The 22,395-nt window shown below is 48.6% G+C and overlaps 1 protein-coding gene across 4 annotated transcripts in view; it reads right to left on the bottom strand.

The window, feature by feature from the left end:
- LOC116426915 (latrophilin Cirl) overlaps positions 1-14,554 on the bottom strand; it is a 416,178-nt gene extending 401,624 nt beyond the window's left edge. Inside the window, exons 1-2 of one of the 4 annotated variants that reach the window (XM_076374219.1) lie at positions 14,266-14,553; positions 8,521-11,299 (exon numbers count right to left, since the gene is read on the bottom strand). The gene's annotated coding sequence lies outside the window, so the exon portion shown is untranslated. Of the gene's footprint in view, positions 1-8,520; positions 11,300-14,125 lie in introns of all 4 variants that reach the window. The other 3 variants (XM_076374220.1, XM_076374221.1, XM_076374217.1) reach the window with 3 other exon arrangements.
- Between the last annotated feature and the right edge of the window lie 7,841 nt (positions 14,555-22,395).

Below are 22,395 nucleotides of genomic sequence, written 5' to 3'. Positions count from 1 at the left end.
AGCCGATTGATATCGGGCGATTCTATAACAACGACCGCTCGGTACGTCACGAGGCTACGTCTGCCATAAAACTCTCTTTCCCCCATGCCCCCCTTCCCGTCCCCACGCCGTTCGTCGCAAGTGCCACGAGTCGCTGGCTCGGAATTAAATTTCCATCGTCATTGTTTTTCGACAATGTTTATCCGGCACCATGAAAATTGCCACCCGCGCTTAATCGAACGCGTCCCGGGGCGCATGCGCCGCCGGAAACAAAGCCGATGCTTTCTTTCCACCGGGCCGAGCCATCGATATCGGCGAGCCACGATCGAACGTGCAGATTCTATTATCATCAGCGGGGACCGGCAGCATGACCAGAGCATCCGCCGACGCCGACGCCGACGCTGATGCTGCTGCTGGCTGCCGCTACCGTTGCTGCCTAGTCGAGCAGAGTTGGTCAATCGGGGATCTCTCTTGGATTACGCTTTACACGGATCCAATCCCCGTTCCTACCCTTCCTACCTAATTAAACGGAACTAATACTGACGCTGCACGTAGTCACTGAAAACGCCTATAACGAACTCTCTCCCTCCCCCGGCGTCCTTTGCCGCTGTTCCTCCTCCCTTGTTCGGCCGTTTCTCTCGCTCGGGCTCGCGCCGTCCCTCTCCTTTCGCCAGCCGCGTACACGTACAGGAATTGACTCGTGCTCGGTTCATTCGCGCGTTTATCGATCCGTTGAATAAGACAAAGTGAATCGAATCGGGACCTAGGAATTTATAGACCTCGCCTAGGCACTCCCCATCACTCCGACCTCCTCGCCGCGACTAATTTCTTTCTGTCCGCGCAATCGAGGTCCGCGCCGTTTCCGGTACGATCCTTGGATTTGCGTGGATAATTTTTTGCCCTGGATTCTTCGGCGATTCGGAATGCACGGTTCGGCTCTCCCGCGCGTTGCCTTTCGATTTCCCCCGCTGCATTCCCTGGGGGACATTTCATCGTTAATAGTTCACCGGATGATAATAATTCTATGGTCGTTATAAATCTATGTCTGCCCTTAACGAGATAAAAATTGCGCCGCGTTTACGACTCGTTTTATCATATCCTCCTGCTCGGCGTCGGTAATGAAAAGACTACAGCTCTTACGTAATTACCGCGAACCCGATTATCCGCGATTCAGCGCATTAAACAATTCCTTAAGTTTTAACAAGGTTTCCCTTTCATCCGAACCCCGGCGGAATCTCGATCGGCGAAATAAATTTCCAGAGCTCGGTTCGGAGTTTCCATCGATTGGTCAATGAACATCTACAATCCTATAAATATCCGCTGCCTGTCTAGCGGCGAGCCGATTATTCGATTAGAATCCGCAGTATTCTCACTGAAAGCCGAACCGCTCGCCGAGGAGGTTTATTTACTAATATAGACGGCCCGGTACGCACTTACACGTACACTAATGAACCAGAAGCAGACGCGTTCGTCTGACGGCTATTATAAGAGGCCGTGCGTTTAGCATTAGCTTTATTAAATAAAATAGGATCAAGAGGATCGTATAGACCGGGGTTAATTGAATGATTGGTACTGGTGTACCCGGGTCGGGTCGCGTCGCGTCGCGTCGCGTTTTCCTACCGAGCGTGTCGTCGTCCCCGAGTCTATTCGAGCACACTCAATATACGCGCGCTGCGACCCGTGCACGCGCACACAACCAGAAGAAGTGGTCTTCCCGGGCGTGTTCATTCGTGTTGTATAAACCGCACACACCGACAGACCCATTCATACGGCGTAAAACACTTTGGCGTGTTTCGTTTGACGCAGTTTGCGCATTAGTAATGCAAATTCCACGCCGGCGGCCCGCCTTCCGCTACGGCTCGACCGCCATGGATTTTCAGAGATAGCACTTACCGCGGACCTTTTTGGTGGGCGCGCGAAGGGGATGGAAATTCAGGTAGCAACGAGGCCCGCGTTAATTCTGATCCCAACGCATAAACGCCGGCCGAGTTGTATATCGAACGCGCCGCGCAAGGAGAATCATCGTACAACTATATCGCGAATGACTCTGACGATTTTCCACTAAGCGTTTGTCTCCGTTACGAAATTTCTTCCTCGACAATCCGATACGTCCTTCGATGCAAAACCGCCCGTAGTTTTTTCGGCAAACGGTGCTAGACTACGAGCGAGTAATCATCGTGGCTGTTGTGGAGTGCACTTTTTGCCCGACTCGGCAAGGGTCGCTTTTAATCGCAAGATGGATCATCCAATGTTCGTTTTTGCCGGGTTTCCCCGAAGAAGGAAGAAACAAAGTGTTGTAATTCGATTTTCGTAGAACGCTTTCATTCGGGTAATGCATTCACGGTTCGATGCGTGGATCGCGTCGCTCGTTCTACTCGATCGTTGGTTACTCGGGATACGTTGCTCTCGATTGATTCCCTTCGAGGAAATTTGAATAGCGAGGTCGGCCCTCGTAGTCGTCCTTGGGTCGTTTGTCAAGTCTGACGTGACGTTGCAAGTTTATCCTACAAGTCCGCGGCAAGAACAGCGACGATAAAACTCCAACGTAGTCGCAAATTGCACGAAGTATACGATAAAGGTTGAAATTTTTCCCGTCGGCTGGCAAGAAATTAATTAAATTCGCTGGGAAGTACGTTTACCAGTACCGCGACGTGTTGACTGAAAAGCAACGAAGTTTTCAATATTCCAGCTGTACAGCTCTAATTTTTCTAGCCGAAGAGAGTCGCAGTTTATTCACGGGCCCAGATGCACTCGGCGTCATAACCACGATCCGCGTTGATTGCCTCATGTATAAATGCACGGGACGGATGGCTAATGCTATTTACCGATTAGACGCAGTTCGACCTGCTTAATTGGACGGACGCGTTAAAGAGTCGGACAGTTTCCGTCGCGGTAACGAGGTGGGTGACGGTAAAAGAAAAGGGAAGGAAAGCGGGGGAGGAGGCGAAGGAAAAAAGGAAAACGATGGGCGTAAAACGGGCGAGTGAAATCCGCCGGGCGGGTCTTAGCGTGTCACGTGGAAAGTCAAATGAAATTCCTGAGAAAGAATTAATTACACGTCGGTATTGCGGCGTCGGCGTCGGCGGCGGCGGGGGCCTCGAGCGTAGTCGTCCTCCGACGGGGGGGGGGAGAGGAAAGTATTTCGATGGATCAATAGAATCCGGCTGAATTGCATTGGAATCGAGCAAAATGCTAATAATGCCGGCACCGCATTGTTCGACGGACATGTAGGAGTGATTCACCGATACGCCAGACGACAATGCCTTTTTAATATCAGTCTACGAGAGGCGCGACTGTTACACTCGCGGAATTATTCTAATGAGGACTTCTGAAGTATCTAGTTACCGCGACACACGCCGTGACCTCGCCCTCCCCCCTCAGCCGCGATGAATCCCCGCTTCAAACGCGACCGTTATTCGTTGCGCAACGCGCCATCGTTACGCATTGCCTGCGTAATGAAGTTCGCGGCCGTTAATCGTGCCGCGGCGAGTGAATTAACGGCGCGTGTCCGCGATCCGCGAGGAAGCGACTATTAAAACGCGATCGAGCGCTCTCGGTCCCTTCGGGCGAGCGTTTCGCGAACACGCTGAACCGCCGCGCCGCGGCGATAAGGATCGTCGCGCCCCACGATGAAATCGATTTTTCGTCAGCCGGCTAACGGCAGATTTAATTAAGATACAGGATCGCGTGGAAATTATTACACGTTGGAGCGGACGGCTCCTCGACGCGAATTCGGGCGACGTTTCTGCGGATCGGCTCGCGGACGCAATCGATTTCAGCGTGGAATCGAAACGTCGTTAGGAGTGTTCGAAGCAGCGGCGACATCGTGGATCTCGGAACGCCCGATGATCCGAGTGAAAGGATAGAAGCGAAGATTACTTTTGAATCGCAACACAATCGCCGCCTACTCGGAAATATTAATACCTCGAGCATCGGGTAAACGGGCGGCAGAACGTCGGGCCCGCGGTGGAAAGTCAGAGATACCGTCTCTATTGCCGCGACGTCCGCGAGTGAAACGTTGATGTACGTTAATTGCTCGAACACGATCGGCAATTTGTATACACTCGACAAATATGGCCGCCCGTAAAGTGCATTATCGGTGGAAACTATTAGAAGACAAAGCCGCTTAGGAACAATGGATCCGATATAACGAAGGAGCATCCTTCGGGGTACGCGCAGCCAGAAACATTTATTTCTGTGAAGGAAAACCTTGGCATACATATTTCATCTGTCACGATTCCCGATCACGATCCTTTCGTCGATTTCGTAGAAAAATAATAATATCCCCGCGCGAGCCGCTCCATCTCCGATTACGACCCCTCGGAAATCTCCGCTCGCAACGGCGCGGCCGTACCCGCGTGGCATCTCGCGTCGAACCGCGGACCCTATTATCCATTTATATTATTCCCAGTGTCGATCGATCGCCTCCATCTCAACAATTACACCTCCCTCGGATTCGCTTTGCTGTATTTCGAAAGGTCACCGAGTGTCGGCGAAATAGACCGTTCTTAGAGGGACTTAGAGGCTGGGGCCTGGCCGTCTCTCGCTCGCACGATCGCCTCTGCAGGGAGCATAAGAGCGATTCGAAGATAGCGGTGCCGGACGGCTCACGTCATAATAAAATTAAATTCATATCTGGGATCAAGAGAATGCGATAGCTACCGCGACATGACCTCCCGTTCATTGTAAGCAAACACGTATGTCCCCGTTCATCTCTTCTCTCCCACTTGTTCTTCTTCCTCCTCCGCCTCCTCCTCCTTCTATTTTTCCTCTTCGTCTTCTCCTTCTACCTCTTCCTTTTCTGCCTATCCCTTTTAACGTCTACCGTCTCTCTTTCGGCCCCGTTTCTCGCGCTCCGTTCCGTATCTCTTTCTCCGTCTCGAATAGTTTTGATTCATGAGAAGGGTGTAACCCGAGCATGCGTGTATAACACGGTGTGCGTGTGTGCGTGTGCGCGACGGTGTACACGTGTGTGTGCACACCTTGAGGTGTGTATCTACACTCCTCTCTGTACACCTCGTTCCGTTCTCTTCTCCGTCTAGCGCGTTCTTCCGACGGACAAGGCGAAATCCGACACTGCATACCAGTAACTCGACTTCCAACCCGGCGCCCACCCTCTTTCTTCTCTCGCCTTCTCTCCTCCACCTTTTCCTCCCACCATATCTCTAACTCTTCCACCATAGCCGCCGCCGCCGCCGCCGCCGCTGCCGACGACGACTACGACGACGACGTGCGGGACGAAAACGAGGTCCCGCCTGACTCTCTACGTGTGATCGCGCGAGCGCGAGCGGCCTACGTTTGAACACGTGTCAACATGTCGGTTGACATAGATTTTTCGCCGAGATAGAACCCCGAAAAATAAAACGAGAGGCCCCGAAACGCACCCGAGAGGAGATGCTTGATCGACTCTCCGCCATGGGAGCTCGGAGTGTGAGAAAGAGAATCAACGGCGGAACGGGGGAGGAGAGAATCCCGAAAACCAGTTTGTACATTTCGAGGAGGCGCACCGTTCGTAAAACTACGGCCGGTCTCTCTCTCCCCGGGGCCCGCCTGCGGACCCGCGTTTAACACCGGCAGGCATAGTGTTGCATTGTTGGACCGCTCCGCTTTTAAGATCCCTGCGTCGTGTTTGTCCCTTAATTGATGACTCTCTTTCCACGAGTGTTATTAGTATTATAAGGCTATTAGCCTTGCACCTCGCCTCGGCGAAACAACCGGAGATTAACGTACTTGCTCTCCCACTCGCGGAGTCCGCTCGAACATTGTACTTTTCAAGGGGATGCAACAGCTACTCACAGTTTAATCTCGCTTGCAACCGGATCGAGAATTTTCGGACTTTGCAGTACGCGTGGTTTGCTGAAGTTTGGTATATGGAAAGTTTGATACATTTCTGCGAGTCTACTATTTCACTTGGAAGCTAATAGAACTGTTAGGTTCTTTAAATATTTCTACCTCCATACCTATATTTCTATTTCTATTCTTTAAATATTGTTACTATTAGTATAAGTACAAAATTGAGTATTTTATTTCGCGACAATTAATTAAGGACAAACTTTGATAAAGTAAAATGTCCGATTTGTAGTCGTGGTAAGAATTGTAGCACTGAGTTTAATATGAAAAAAACATCAGTAAATATTAAAAAAGAATGAAACAAAATGGAGTTTTCGTTCAACGAAAACACTGGTATCCCGACGCGAAGCACACAAAGTCTCGGCCGCCCATTCATTTCTCTCCTATGAAAGAACAGGCAACTTCACTCGTCGAAGAAATGACCCGAAACTTCCGAACGGTAGCATAAAAACGTAGCTCGTAAAATAATATAGTCGATATTCATGGCACTTCGATCCCCGAAGGTTTCTCGTTATTCTCCATTTGCATCCGAATTTCCGTAGAATCGGGGACGCTCAAAGCGTGGCCGCGCGGCCCGGGTAAACGGATTCGTTTCGCGAAAAAATTACAAGGAAACCAATCCGGCCGGTCGGCCGAGCCGCGCCGATTTTTCCCGGTGACTGTTTTCATCGATACCAACCGGGTAATCGACATTCATGATATTTCCCGAGCGAGGAGATCCATCGCTGCCGATCCATTTCCGGCGTTCGGTAATTTTCTTCCTACGTACGTACCGTCCACATGATTCATTCGTCCGCGGCGAAAGACCAAGGTGTACACGTATACGTGTTCCGCGTGCACGCCGGCGCCAGGACCACGGGGTGAAAGTTGTGATATATCCGTTATAATTTCGTACGGGTCGGCGTATTGCTTCCGTATGTAGGAACCATTTGTTCCGGAAAATAGCGCAATTTTGTCTCCCTCGCGCGGCACGGCTACAAGCGCAATACCTTCGTGGATATAATTTAAACAAGGGCTCTTTATGTAACACGCTCTATTTATTTGGGCATACCTTCCCGGTCCTCCTGTCCGCCGTATACAATGCCCATGCGGAACGTCACACAATTTCTGTTAAACGTCCTCGCCCTCTAATGGACGCGTCGGCTACGGCCCCCGGGCTTCCGCGAAAATATATTATATTTTGCGGCTTCGGCCAGGGACAATGCCGGATTTAACCCGGCAATTGGCAATGTATGCCAGCCGTGGCCACGAATTTTTCGTGTTTACGCGGACGTACGGCGGCCCCCGTGTCCCGTTTATTCCGGGCTGGAAATCAAACGCGCGGGATATGATATTCCCGCGCCGCCCGCCAAACTTCGCCGGTCTGCTCAAATATTTGTCCCGATCGAAAAATGACGATATCTCCGCCGCTAAAAATTGTAAAGCTGCTGCGGGGTGCGGCGATGTTTTCCGGCCCCCGACCGCGGCTGGGAACGTGCCGGCGAAGCACGCCGTGAAATACAAAGTCGGACCACATTGCGTTCGTCGTCGAATGCATTGCGAGTAGAATTAACTCGTGCAGCGATAAGTCTGACATGGCAGGCCGTTTTTACTCGAGTGCACTCGGTAGAAGTGAAAAACCGCCGCGAGAAATCTGCTTTCTCAGAGGCGAGCTCGCTGCGACCGGTGTTTTTCGTAAGAACGCTTCGCGATTAACTAATTCGAAATGCCAGTTTCGGACGAAGAAATTTCGGGGATGAAAGCCAGGTCCAATGCAACGGCGCAATCGCGATTTCATAAGTCGCATGCGGGTAAATTGCACGGAAACGTCGACACACGAAATCGGCACGCTCGTTCAACACAGCGCCGCTCTCTCCTCCCATCCCGAGCTCGGTGCCGACGTACGAAATTTCCCTCGCTCGCCGGTCCGGCAGTCTCTGCCACCTCCCTCGATCCGTTTTCCCTCGTCCGCCCGTCCCCAGGAGGACCCTCGTCTCGGAAAATTCGATTTCAAGGATTTGCCGGCGACAGACACGAGCGCGGTTCTTTCACGGAGCAGCGCGACACCAACGGAGACGGTATTCTTGTACACGTACGAAAGCTATTGCGGCTCTTCGCCGGCGTGACGCGTCTCCGCGAGCCGCTTAATCGAAAGCTTGAATATTTTCAAATCAAATCCGAGCGTTTTATAATTGCCTTCTATATTTGCGCGGCAGGAGTCGGTTAAATATAGACATCGGGAGGCGAGAAAAATGTCGTTCGATCGTATCGCACCCCGACATTGTGCTACTCTGCACGGCTATGGCGACCGGTGTACTTATCACGGTAACAATGATCGATAAATTATTCCGTCTCAGGTTACTTAATGATGTTCTCACAATAGAATCGTATAACTATCACTAGTTTATAACAGCCGTTTCGCGAAGTGTTGCCGCGGAGTGTAAAGAAAAGGGGTTCACGTAAATGTACGTATGTCCTACTTGAGTCAGCTTTCAAGTTACGTTAGAGGCCACGTTGAAACATTATCTTATCCCCCGACCCGAGTGATACCATTGAATTATCACGCGTCCCACACACGTGTCTGCGTAACGCATTTCGGAGATCTCGAGACAAAAGGGGACACCGTATGCCTCTGTATCGAGACCGTTCGATCCGTTACAAAGCTCCCGGAACAGCGACAATCGAAACTCGCGAGAGAGACAGTTAACTCACCTCGATACGGTGCTCCAGGTAGTCCAAGGAACGATCCAAAAGCGGTCACGAGTTCCAAAGAGAAACGATCGAAAAAACCAAGAGGAAATCAAGATCGCCGGCGGCGCAGGGTTTCTCCCGGTGTTCGGTCCTCCCCCTCGAAGGGGTGCGCGAGTGCGTGCGTGCGTGCGTGCCTGCGTGCTTAAGGTCCCTCTCGCGTGCGGCGTAAGAACTCTTCCTCGGTGTTCGCGAAACGAGGTAAAAAGTAGACGACGAGGGGACGACCAAGTTCTCGTCGCCGTTGCCACGGTTCGTTTTCTGCCCGTTTCACGGCCGCCACACGAACTCGCCGTCGTCGTCGTCGCCGCTGCCGCCGCCGCCGCCGCCGCCGCCGCTCCGGCGGTTTTTTTTCCTTTAATTGCCCTCCTTAATATGCGAAACGACGCACGAATTTCAATGGGTTCGCGTGATTATTAATTAAGACGTTCCACCGAATCGCGGATCGAATAATGTACACACACCGCAAGGTGATCAGCGGGCCGGTCCCGGCCCGGCCCGATGATTGGTCGTGCGGAATGAATGTCTCCTTTCGTCCGGAGACCCTGATTAATTATCCGTTCGAGTAATCGGCGTCGTTCATTTACTTTATCCACCGGGTACACGTTCACGGGCGGATTTGAAATATCGCCGATGGCGGCCGGGCCTGGGCTAATTAACTTCGCGGGAAGTCGGCCGTGGCTAAGTCCTCTTCCGCTAGTAGGAATTCCTCGTGCACACGGTCGGGCATCCGTGGAGTGGTGGGGAAAATGATACTCTTCACGGACCGGGCGTCGTTCTTTTTAGAATTCGACGCTCTCGATCACTTCGGACGTGGTTCGCGGCTGCTCCGGCCTTCCCGAAAAGATACCCGATCGCTGTTGCCGTAAGCAGGTGACATCGGGCGGTATTCCAGTCACGACGCCGATGATCAGTCGTCCGCGCACGAAGAAAGATGTCCACTCGGGCTGCCGAGCGCGCGGCCCCTCTCCCTCGGCATCGGCAAAAAAATGTTTATCAACACGAGACGTCAGTCCGCGGCGAAGGGACGTCGATATCGACGAGTTTGCCAATATCGTCGCTCGTCCCACGTCGTTCCGGGCTTTTTTTTAATTAACCTCCCGCGGTAATCTGCGCTCTCTGGTCCACCGGCTCAAGTTATCCGCTAGACGGGCAACGTTGACGTCCCGCGGCCGATAACGAACGGTACAGGATCGGATTCAATTGGTCACGCGCGAACAATTCAAAACGGTCAGTCCCGGTGTGCATCGCGCTACTCGGCCACGCTTTTGTGTTTATTAATGACCGAACACGTTCTCGCGCGTGTGCCAACTTATCGGGCCGATCTAGGCTTCCGTTCCCTCCCTCTCCCTCGTTCCGGTCGCCTCTACCTCGCCTCTGTCCTCTTCTGTCCCCGTTGTCCGTCTCTATCGCTACTCGGCGTTCGTTCCCGATTCTTAACTATCTATTATCGTCGACAGGTGAATCTGAATCTGGCAGAGGGGTTTTCGGTCCGCCGCGATTGATCGTGCGCCCGCGCGCGCTCTCGTGCACCGGTATCGGGATCACCGAATCCGTCGTCAGTGATTGACTCCGCGCGCAGCAACGGGGGATGTCTGTCCGCACATACGTCGGATTAATTACTCCGGCGGTTAGTCCGCACACTACGATCACTCGGTGGCCAAGTAACCGGTATATATACGGGTCCACCGGCCTCCAATTGCAGTTACTCGTGGCTGACGCACCGCAGAACGCATCTCGAAACCCGCACGCAGACGGCAACCCCGAGCATCGCACTAGAAACACCCTCGCCGGCACTCCAGAGTACTCGATCGCACTCGCGTCGACGGATCATGATGTTTCGAAACGAGGCACTGATTCAATGTAAACACACACACAATACGTACACGGACGCCGCACACATGCACACGTATATACCGGGGGCTGGGTGTACTGTTATACGGGGACGTAGTAGCGTCGACGGTCACCGATCTTGACGGGCTGTCGTCGTGGTCGTCGTCGTTGACGTTGTTGTAGCCGTTAAAGGTACTCGCTAACCGTGACGTACGATCGATTTCGGAAGGCGATCATCGATGATACTTCGTGGGGTGAGTAAAGTATCCTTTCCTTTCCTTTCTCTCTCTCTCTCTCTCTGTCCCTCTCACTCTATCTATCTCTATCTCTCTCTCTCTCTCTCACTCTCCCTCTCTCTCCCTCTCCCCTCTCTGTCGATTGGTGGTTAGTCACAACGCGGTCCGCGGTTTCACGTGGCACACTCGTCCTGGCGAATACGATCGACGGTATATCAATCCGGTAACGATACACAATTGTTATCGAACACTGTCGTGGTCCACCATATCGAGCCGGCACTTGTAAACAACAAGGTACGCGAACGAAATTTCAAAAATATATATATATGGATTTTGATTCACGTCGTCTGGCCCCGAATCACGCGGTTTTATCACTGGGAATCGTTTCTGGACCGATCGATAAACGTCACCGAGTTTGACAGATATCGTGGATCGTGCACGCGGCCCTCGAACGACCGTGGAAATCTGCACGCGAATCGGTCCTGTGGACCACCGTGATCCGGCCTCGGAACACACGCTCGTTGAACTGTCGTTCGGAGCAGCTCGGCCCGCGGTTTAGTATCAACGTTCGTTCTTGGCTGGCGTCGCGCCCCTCCCGGGACGCCGGTCGACGCCAATCGAGTGCGCGTATACCTATGTGCACGTACCTGCGAACCTGAGAGGAGAGCCCACCTCTACCATCCCCGTCTGAATCTCGGCTGTGCGCACCTCGACGCGCGGCACTTGTGTGCGTGCGTGCGTGCGTGCGTGCGTGAGTGCGTGAGTGCGTGTGCCGTTTTCTGTTTTGCGTCGGCCCCCCCTCGATTTATTTTCAAATTTTCAACCGCACGAACGGAGAAGCACTATCTGCCGGGGACGATGCAGAAATGATACGCGTGGGCGCGAACGTATATTTTCATATTTTAATTAGCACTGAAGCCTGATGTCCAGAATTCGCGAAGATAGAATTAACGGGTGTTCGTTTTTTCTAGGCCGACTGAAGCTCGAGAAGGTAATTGTTGGAATACGAGAATTTCGAAATAGCGGAATGAATGTTGCATGTTCATTATTAAAGTTTGTACGGTTTTGAGAATGTTTCAGGTTTTCTGGTTTCCAAGAACGAATACAATTTTATCGGTTCCAGGTACGGTAAGGTTTCGAGGTATTTCCGTCAAATTTATATAAACATTCCTACTGTACATTCTGATTTGTCGCCGATTCCCATGGGAAATTTTTGTAAAAACGATTACGGACGATAATGCATCGGAATTTCTGTAACATTTCATTTCGTTGTTATCCGGCAGCAAATATCTGCGTTATACATTGTTGATTCATCAAACATGAAGCCGTCGTTTGTATGCAGACGCATGCATTTACCGGTATCGTATTTTATTTTCGTATGTGTTTCTTCGAAACTGGTTCGCGCTATCGATTTTTCATTACGGGCACAACGGGTGACAGAAAATTAAGTGCAGAACGCTCGGGCTCACACGAAATTTCGATGCTATCGGCGCATTAAGGAGGTATTTTATGTCCATTAAATTCGAAATGTTATCGCGAACGATATCTACGATCGATACAAGTTTAATAAGAGGCCGATTCGACAGTTTTTTCCATATATAACTGATTTTCGTGGAAAGCATTAATTATACAACGCGGTTCAAATTTTAATCCCCCTTCCCTGTAATTATTAAACATTATTTCAGAAACGATCGATCGGAACGATACCCCGGAAAAATAAAATCGCCCCGAGGATGTGCGCAACGAAGGACGTACACTTCGTTTCGAAATATATTTGTTACAGACCGTTGCGAAACAGAACATTGTAGAAGTAATATAATAACAAGTATAAAACGACGTGATTCGATAAACTATTTGAAAAACGTCGGGGTATAACGAGATATTTCGTTATCCGCGGGTAACGAGATAAAACTTTGATTTGTTCTCGCAATATTGAATATCTGTTCGATTCATAGAATAATTAGTTCTATTATATTATTGGTATTGTTGTTCTCCGAATGATTTTCATTCGCGGCGTTTGTTTTCAATAACTTTGTGTCGTCGAAAGTGGCGAATCACGGTATAAACGAATCAAGGCTAGATGACGCAGACCGTAGACAGATCAAAGCTGGCGGCGGGTACATTAAGAGTTTACATCTCAGGTAGCTCAATTTAACCGAAGAACAGCAGGTACGCTGCTGGAAGACCAAGATTCGTTTTCCTTTTCATCGTATTACCATAGTTGAGTAGCACGCGCGAACAGCGAACGCGGAATTCACAGAGCTGCAGCTCGACCTTGCTCCTGCTCTAATTGACAGACGGTGATCTAAGGTATCGAATTTAAGCGTTCGTTTAATAACAAAACTGCTATTATTCTTCACTGTCTCCTCGTCGTCCCCGGCACCTTGTTATAGCCAGACTGGCTGCCTTCGACCTGATCGATAGAACGAGGCGAATTGATTTAACAATACCCTTTTGTTCTTCTTCATAATTTCCTATCCACGGAAAACAATTGGACAGCAAGAAAATTAAATTACGCGTAGACGAATGAAGCCTTGATTCCCATTTCGCGATTATCGATTATTATTTTACTCGTTCCTTTTGTCCCCTCGTTATTCCATAAAACGTTAAACGTTCTCCGCGTCGCTTCTTTTGATACACGACGATAAAGTATATGCGTAAATTCTGTAATTATAACGCAAAAAATATACTGCTTCGGCGCATTATAACAAAAGGATCATTGAAGATATCGAGCCGTGTTTCAAACTGATTTGAATAAACACTTTTGCCGTTACTGTCGGGTCACACGATTGTGGGACCGAATATGGCTACGTCCGCGTGCGGTTCGCGTTTTGTGCTCTGTGATTAAGTGGAACAAAAGCAGCTTTTAACTTGTTTCGGGAAACTGTATTCGAGTTGGAAATAAGCTTTTAATGTTGCTGAAACGTTTGGAATTAGATATCTGTTGATATAACAGTTCTGAAAGGATAGGTGTGTTTTATAAAAGAGTGAAATGCTTTGCGTCCAATTATAAATAAAAGTAATTAATGTGTTTCAAAAGCGCGATTGAATATACTGAATATCCACTGATTGCTGGAAGAAAAATTCAAGACTAAATATTTCAAGAAATCAGCTGAAGGATCGTTTTAATGTTTCTAGTACTCTTTTTTGCTGTAAAATGTCAAAACAGCGTAATTTGTATGATAACACTCTAATATTGAATATATGTATATATAGAAGTAATTATCACGAGTGTATCTGATAAATTATATATCTTATGCAACGTGAGGTACAAGAAATAAATGGTCAAGAGAGAATTTCAAGATAAATATTGCAAAACCACTATGTAAAGCATGATAAACAAGCAAACAGGTTGATTGCATATCAGTCAACGTTCTCCCTTTCATATTTACAAGTTTCTTTAGATTATAAATTCTTCAAATCAATTACTTTCACTTCTTCCATAAATAAGTTTTCGATTGCGAGATCGATTTCCCTAATAAATACATAAAGATACATACCCGGAACCCTTTCTCCCAAAATCAGTTCACAAAAGTTCCATGAAAAATAACAAGAATACCGAAATACGTATAAAATTATACAAAACACATTTTGTAATTTACCTACAACTACAATTGAAACAATATCGATCAATAATTACCACAATCCTAATCGCACAACAGTAACCACCAAATTCACACAAAATCACTTCATTCTTATCAAACTCACCCCACAATCTTCGGCACGCGTGAATGAAAACCACAACGCAACGTCGATGAAATTATGCAAATTAAACAATTATCACGAAGACAGAATAACACATTCGCCGATAAAAAAAAAGAGGAGGGGAGATTTCTGGTTGAATCATTTTCCGGAACGAGCGGCGCGTCATTACGCGTCTATTTCAGCTCGCAATCGCTTTCGTTTCCACTCTAGCACACGGCCCGATACGAGTGTACACGCGGAAAAGTATCGCCGGGAAGTTCCCGAGTACTCGATTCCGCCGGCGGTGTTGGCGGTTCACGTAAATGGAGAGAGAAGCCAGCATGCGGCACACACGCGCGTCGAGGGGCTCGAGGAGGGAGGAGAGATTTCATAGTCCATGTAGTTTGGCATCAATGCGAGATCTGGGGTTGGTTTCAGACGCGCGATAAAGCCATTTCAAATTGAATAACAGATTTCTGAGCACACAACAAAATGCACTTGCCGCGAACGCTTCTGAAACCCGGAAAAGAGGGTGGAACAATAGTGGTGCGCTTTCCTCCCCCCCTTACGCTTACACTTTCCATTTGGCCCGGCTGCGAAGCGCGGCCGTCTACCTCTCTCGGCAACCACCCGCGCCCGGAAATGATTGACACTCGAAATTTCGTCGTTACGGACGCGCTCCGTGAAATTTCTATTTAACTCGGTAATTAGTAAGCCGCGGTTGTTTATGCACGCGCAATATTTCCATTAAAAATAGGCAACGCGACGACGAGATCCGGGGAGAAATTCGTTTCGCCGGTTAAAGGATTTAAAACGTATATTTTCCATTTCGAATACGTCGCGTGTACTGTGCGTCGGATAGGCAATTCTATGGTAATCGTGTTATAGTTAATAGTATTTTCAAGAGTGTATAGATTGCAAGATTACAAGGTTTATCGTAGTCGTATTTAGCTTGTCATTACGTAACGTGCATCGGCGTTCTTCGGTGTGAAAATACTAACGGTGTGCAGTGTAACTGAAATTATCATACGCGAAATAATGAAATGATTGATATTTCAAAGGTACGCGTATAAATTACCTAGATATTACTCGCATGTATTCCGCATTTATGTTACTTGTATATCGCCTGCATTTTGCATATATATTATGTGCATGTTGCACATATTTTGCATATTTTACATCTGCATAAACATACGCCGTACGATAATTAATATACAATAGAGAGCGAGCGCTAGCGTTCAACAAATTAAAAATCGTTCTTCCATTTTTGTGCACGACCGTGCCGGAGAAATCTGACGGTTAACGAACAGGTTAACGGAAAGTACGTACGAACACAATTATATTTTAATTATTAGAATAATCCGATCATTTACATTCCCCCCGCGGTGCAATCTCTTCGTGCATATGACTTTTAACTGTCCCTTTTTTTTCTCGAAACGCGGTGATTTTAACCGAACAGAATTCACTAATTAACTTATCGTTTAAAGTGTTTCTGGACTGGTTTCACTTAAATCACTTTAGCCGATTCGGCCGCGATGCGATGTCGGGGCCAAACTTTTTTCGCGAGGATACCTTCGGACGGACATTTGAGAAACGCTCGAAGCGGAATCGAAATATGGCCACGGCGAACTGTGCCGTCGAAGGTCGACGGAAAATATCTGACGAGTAATTAAGAGGCTATCGTTACATTAAGTCCGCATTTACATGCAATTAATATTACACACCGACTCGTATCGTTTGATTCATTGGGGATTTAATGGGGCCCGACAATTAAAAGGAACTGGTTTCCGTCGAGCGCGTCGCTTGTACGAAAACGTCATCTCGGATTTTTGTTATTTAAACGAATCGAGTGGAAATTAAATACGAACGATACTTTTAATTTTAATATCAGCAAAACCGAAAATCGATATCCCCGACTAAAATATTCAGTATGATTTCGTCTACCAATTTCCAATCCGCTGATAGAATCGTTGGAAAGGTGAAAGACGAATACGTTTCCACTATTACGTAAAATATCACCGATATTTTTAGAACGTAGCTTATTCGCGCGTATCGAATTCTCGACGTAGCTTTCAATCACGCGCCGACGCGTTCTAACTGTATAGAATAACGCGCCGGGGCAAACAATCGCGCCGCATTCGATGAGGCCGCATTAAAAATCGTTAATAAACCGGTACAAATAATAATTATCAACGTGTCAAACTGCCATTGTTCCCCGAACAGGAACGTCGCATTAAAACGCGCGCGCGACGCTCCACCGCAATCACGCCAGAATTTTGTAAAACAACGATTACAAATTCATGCGATCCCCGCGTCCCCGATAATTATCGCTCGCATCGGTGCGTCGCTTATCTAACGTGCGCGTTAAACACGCCGTCGCAGCTCGCGGAACAACAATTCAGTACCATTCGAATCCCGCGGAACGTCGACGCGAAACTAGGTCAATTAATAATCGCTTCAATATGTAATTTCCCGGTGCCATCGAACGGCCGCCGCCCTTATCAACAATTTCAATTGCTTTTACGCAATCGCGTTGCGAGATCGCCGTCCGCGATGAATTCCGTCACGCGACGTCACGGGGCGTCACGGAAATCTCTTCGGGGCGGTAACGGCATCGTTGCGATCGGTCACCGTTCACCGTATGTATGTATGTATTTCGAAACGATCCGGCCGTTTCGAACTTCCGGCGAGACTAATATTCCGAAAGTTTTCACGGTTGACACGTGAACGGGCCCGGCGTGATCGGCACCGCGAGAATTTTACGCCGTGAGTTTCGGGGCTCGAAGCTCGGTCGACACCTCGGCGGCCCGGAAACCGGGCAGAAACGAAGTTTGCGCGGCGCGTTCAGTCCAAAGCGCGATGCCTGTTACGTGTTATGTAGATGCCGCCGCCGGACGGATGGTTATATGGCTTTCCGCGGGTACCACTAGGTATACCCGGTTGTACGAAATTAGCATGGCCGTGATAGAATTGAATTTATTCATGTACGATTTAAACTAGCTGACGAGGGTAGCGCGCGCCTTTGTCGACCGCTCTCGCCAGTTCCTCGCTTTCTTCCTGCGCTGTCCGTCTTCGTCTTTCACGGCTCTGTATATGTATGCCGATCGCTCTCACACGTGACCGGCATCCGTCCGTGCATCGTTCGGACTCTTGTAGACCCGGCGAACCGTCGCGTGTGTGTTCTGCTCCGCGACACGATCGGCTCCTCTCTCTCTCTGTGCCCGTGCAAAACCGCGCGGCCAGCGCAGCGCCAGCACGAACTCCGCATGCCCTCCCGCGCGTGCCACTCGTGCATTCTTCGCGCCGATCGAACGTTATGCAGATCCGCCCCGGGCTGAATTTGTGCCCGATGCCGAGGCAAGGTCGTGCATCTGGCGACTGAGTGACCGACAGACTTTGAGCGGCACGGACACAGGATTTCGGGCAGTCTTTGATGGAATCGCTGGCGTAGGGTGGGTTATTGGAAAATATGCTTTGACCCGTTGCATTCGAGAGGTGACTCTTTCCACTTGATCTGATACAGCAATTAAGCTTCGCGTAATCGATTAATACGTGATACGTTCAAGCTTTGTTTCTTGATTTATGTGAATTATGTGAATTGCATTAATACTTAATTCTTAATTTTTGATTTCTCGTTGAGCAATAAAAAATGTATCGCGTCGGAAAATGTTAAATGTTTTTAATGAAGAACTTTTGAGAGCAAAGGGTTCAGATATTGAGGGTAGAATGTATATGTTGTTCCATATGATATATAGTGCTTCGATAATTGTTAGATCAGCGACCGATTGGATAGAATTGTTTGGTAGTTTTCCATTCCCTGCCTCCATTCGAAGCACGCGGTTCTTTAATTGTCTAGTTCGTTATATTTCAGCATAGTTCGAATGTTCACCGGAACACGTCCGTTGTATCAATAATCTGGCGGGAAGCCGGGCTAACGTCGGAAAGGAATTTGAATGGAGTGCATTAATCGTTCCGCGTTCGTTATCGCATAAATTGCGCATTCTTGTCGCGAAATGAATTTCCCGCGTTCCCTAATCGAGTGGAAATGATTTAATAGCGTATTTAATCGGCGAGCAACGTCGAACGATGAAACCATTCTTCGTCGCTGCATGCGGAAGCTGGTTTAAGCAAAGTATCGATCGATTAAAACGCGAAAGGGATCGATGAAGTACGAGGGGCTGCTATAGGTACGTACCTAGAGACCTGCGGTATTCGACTGCGCGAGACGCTTGTTTATCGGTGCTCGTATTCAATCCGCTCGGTAATGTCGCAGAGTACGGAGACATTTTCGGTGACCCGATTAGCCGGCAGAAACAAGGTAGGGAATGAAGGTGGAGGAGGAAATAAATATTGCAAAGACGATGTTAGACGAATCGACAGGGAAATCTACTTTGCAAAATGGCGCTTCGTCGCCGGTCCCTGAAACGCTGGGCGTGCACGTGTCACGTGTACGTGTTCTCACCGAATCAGGCACCGAGTAGTATTTACGAACAACGGCGAACACGTGTCGCGCCTTACTAAACTATGTGCTATCCCAACATGACGACAATGACATTAATTGCTCCCGAATAAATCCCGCGGAGAAACGAAATTTTTACGAATCGTGAATGTAAGTGTACGCCGCGTCCGCATCCTTTCCGTATTATTTATGCATAGACCAAGAAAATGTTTCTTCTTACAATGGTAACGGTTTTGCATTACGGACAATTAACGAAAAGTTTATATCTTAAAATGTAAATGTGTTAACGTTGAATGCCGCACGATTTCATAGAGCGAAAGATAAAAGATGGAAAAAATATAATATTAAATCGTTTGTATGAAATGCATTACGATAAATGGCGTTAGGTAGCATTATTTATGATGTAGAAATATTTTCAAATATTCATCTTTTAATTGAATGAACTACAGTAATTTGATTTGGTTGGAGGTCACATGTTCAAAATCTTCTGGAAGCTATCATTCGATGCGCGATACTTCTTTTATATTCGAATTAATCAGTTAGTACCGCCCTATGTGTATACAGAGAGTACCGCAGTACGGGAATCAATTCAACAAGATGTAATCTCGAGGTTCACTCGCGTCGAGATTAAAAAGTCACTGAGATGAAATTAAGAAGTAACTAAGAGAGGGCGAAACAAAGGAGCAGCCGGGATACGCGGAGGTGCCGCGAGGTTGAAAAACGGTTCTCTGCTTAGCGCCCCATTCTCGCCGGGGTTCGAATGAAAAATCCCCTTCTGAAACGCGGATCCGTGCCATGAAAATTTCCTCCGGACGGAACGAGCCGGAAAGGTCCTTAATGATAAAATGTCTTTACGGCAGGACCTCTCGCTCCGACTCGCCGGCTAACTAAATTAAGAGCGGCAGCCAGCGCAGGCGCATGCACGGGGTGCACTCTTAAAACGAGGAAACAACCGAGTCTTAACTACCGTACGTAAACACCGACAACGGTCGCGACGAAACGCCGATTAAATCTCGGCCGACGATAATTCTTCGCCGATGAGTCAGGCGCACGCGCTGTCCTGCGACTCGATTCGACGCCGTCATGGGACGCTCTATTGTCCCAGTGTAACGCCGGGGATAACTTTTACGCCGTTATTATCGCGGCAGTTATAGCGATCAACGCTCTAACAAACCGTGCAATGTGGCAATGTGGAATCGCGATACGAATCTGTCGGTAGTGCCGTCTCTGCGGGATTTTGTTCGGCGGAACTATCGATGATCGTTTTTAACGCGTTAACCGCTACCAAGATTTAGAGCGTTTCGTGTAATATTACTTATCGTATCGTAACAAAGGCAAATGCTATTAGAATTAGTTATTTATGATTTGGTATTGTAATTCTTAAGTTGTATTGTTTAGTTACTCGTGTTACTGAATATTTTAATTCTGCGTTAGTATAGAAATTTATGAGAACCGTTCGATATTACGGAATAAATGCTTTCTTGTTAAATACCTGAATAGTTTTAAATACTAAAACCGGTAATACCACGTTATTCGCTCGTGATTGAGATCTAGCACGCGCATCACGAGAAGCAGAACGCGTTGGGGTACGTGAGCGCTGTACGAACGCGAAACGCGAATTTCCAGAAAATTGATAGGTCACGTTAGGAGCACGAAGCGGACAGCGAAACGCGGCGAGGTTTCTTTTTTCTAAAAGCGCATTAAATGCTTCCAAGATAAACGCTTTCCGCTGCTCGGGATGCGTGGGCGTTCGCTTCTTATTACCCCGGGAGGGTAATTGCTCGAAGGACCCGCGCTTTTATTACGAAAGTCGCAGTCGGCTATCTTTTTTAAATCAGTTTTTAATTCCGCTGTTTTATCGCGACGCTTAATGTAACTCGGTCTTGCGGATCGTAAAGTTACGGACAGTAATTCCCGCGGAAACGGCCGTGGCGAGCTAAAATTTTCATCGATAACAATAACGGCGAAGAACGGCCAGCGTCCCCAAACGAATTCATTCCCGCTTCTAAACGTAAAACTCGTGTCCCACCTCTTTTATACGCGACCCTGTCCGCGGGAGACCAACGAACAGACGAAACCTGAAATCTTTCTTCGCGGCGATCACCGTGAATCTCTTAGAACGTGTTCAGCGGTCGTTGAAAATAGCCGAAAATTCCCGTGACTCGTCGGGCGCGCTTCGGCATTCACCCCCGAATTTCCGCGCGCGTTCGTTCATTTTCATATCGGGGAAAACATCTAAATCTGCCGCGAATACCTCGCATCGCGGAGCGCCGGCGGCGGCTGTAAAGCCGCCAAGAGCTAGTTACAAACACATAACTCTTTCGGTCCTCTCTTTCGCTCACCCCCGGCTCCCACCCCGTCCCGTTACCGCCGCGATACGGACGATTGCGTCTCGCCCGGACGTTTCACGCGACGAAAGCGACAATTTTCTCGCGCTTCTTCCGCGGTGGAACCAGTCGAGCGCCGGGGAATGCTGCCGGCTGAGTGGTCTCGTATCAAGCATCTTTTTCCCTTTCCTCGACTCGTTTCCCGTGCCTTTGACGACAACACGGAATATAATGGGTCGGCTTCGATTTAATGAGGCGCGCTGCCTTTAAAAACGCTTTCGTCGCGAACCTTTCCAAGGATACCGTCCGTGTGTGCGTCGATTGGTCGGCTTTTCGCTTCGCGCGACGATTTCACCTTGCCGCGGACCACCTTTACGTGCTCCCCTCCTCCCCCCCTGCTCGACAGACTCTCTGCCCCCCCCCTTCTTGGTGCGCCGTGCACCGTGTGTCTGCTCGACGAAGAAGCGACAGAAGCCTGGGTGTGCACCGGCTCGAGTAGCTCCGCGACCGGTCCGATAATTATCTCGAACCGGAGGTGTACTATTAGTGATCGCGGTTTGACGTGTATCCCGAGCTCTTATCGTCCCGCCTCGCTCCATTCTGGATCCTTTGCATCCTTCCTCGTCATTAAAAGCTATCCTCCTACCGGTGCCGAGCATTCATTACTATATACTTACGACACGTTACGCGATAATTAATACATCATACATCCTGGGTGACAGATATCCTTTACCGGTAGCGGAAAACCGTCGTTCCCTATCTACATACCGACGGTTTATTTATTTATTTATTTCATTCGTGGAAAACGGATCTTGCGCCGGGGAACGATGAGAATACCAGTTTGCTTTAGAGTTCGTTAAAGATTCAACGGGACACGGCACGGAGAGTACGCTACGAATTATACGTTAATATTTGAGCAGGTAAAAATGGGATGCTTCGTACGTGCAATTACAATCTATCCTCTGTTATCAAGCTTTCGTTCTAGTATTAACATGTTTGCCATTCCAGTTGAAAATGAAATAAAATGAAATATGGAGTACCGCAATCTTTACGATACTCGACGCGTCTAGTAGGTTTCATGGTACGAGCCGATCGGTACACGCCGCTTTCGTTCCTGCGAAATCTTAATTATTCGACTACAACGAGACCGTACCGAATTTCTGATCGTCATTGTCGAAGATTTTCAAAGCGGTTCGATTTCGCCGTTCGTTAAACGCCTCCATCGATAAACGGAGCGAACCCACGACGGGGCTGACACTCGTGGCGAATCTGAGCGGGCCGAAAATTTATTTCCCGCCGG

The sequence above is a fragment of the Nomia melanderi genome, chromosome 2 (genome assembly GCF_051020985.1).
Source record: "Nomia melanderi isolate GNS246 chromosome 2, iyNomMela1, whole genome shotgun sequence".
Lineage (NCBI taxonomy): Eukaryota > Metazoa > Arthropoda > Insecta > Hymenoptera > Halictidae > Nomia > Nomia melanderi.
The sequence above is the reverse complement of the archived record's forward strand: the minus strand, read 5'-3'. Positions and strand labels throughout refer to the sequence as shown.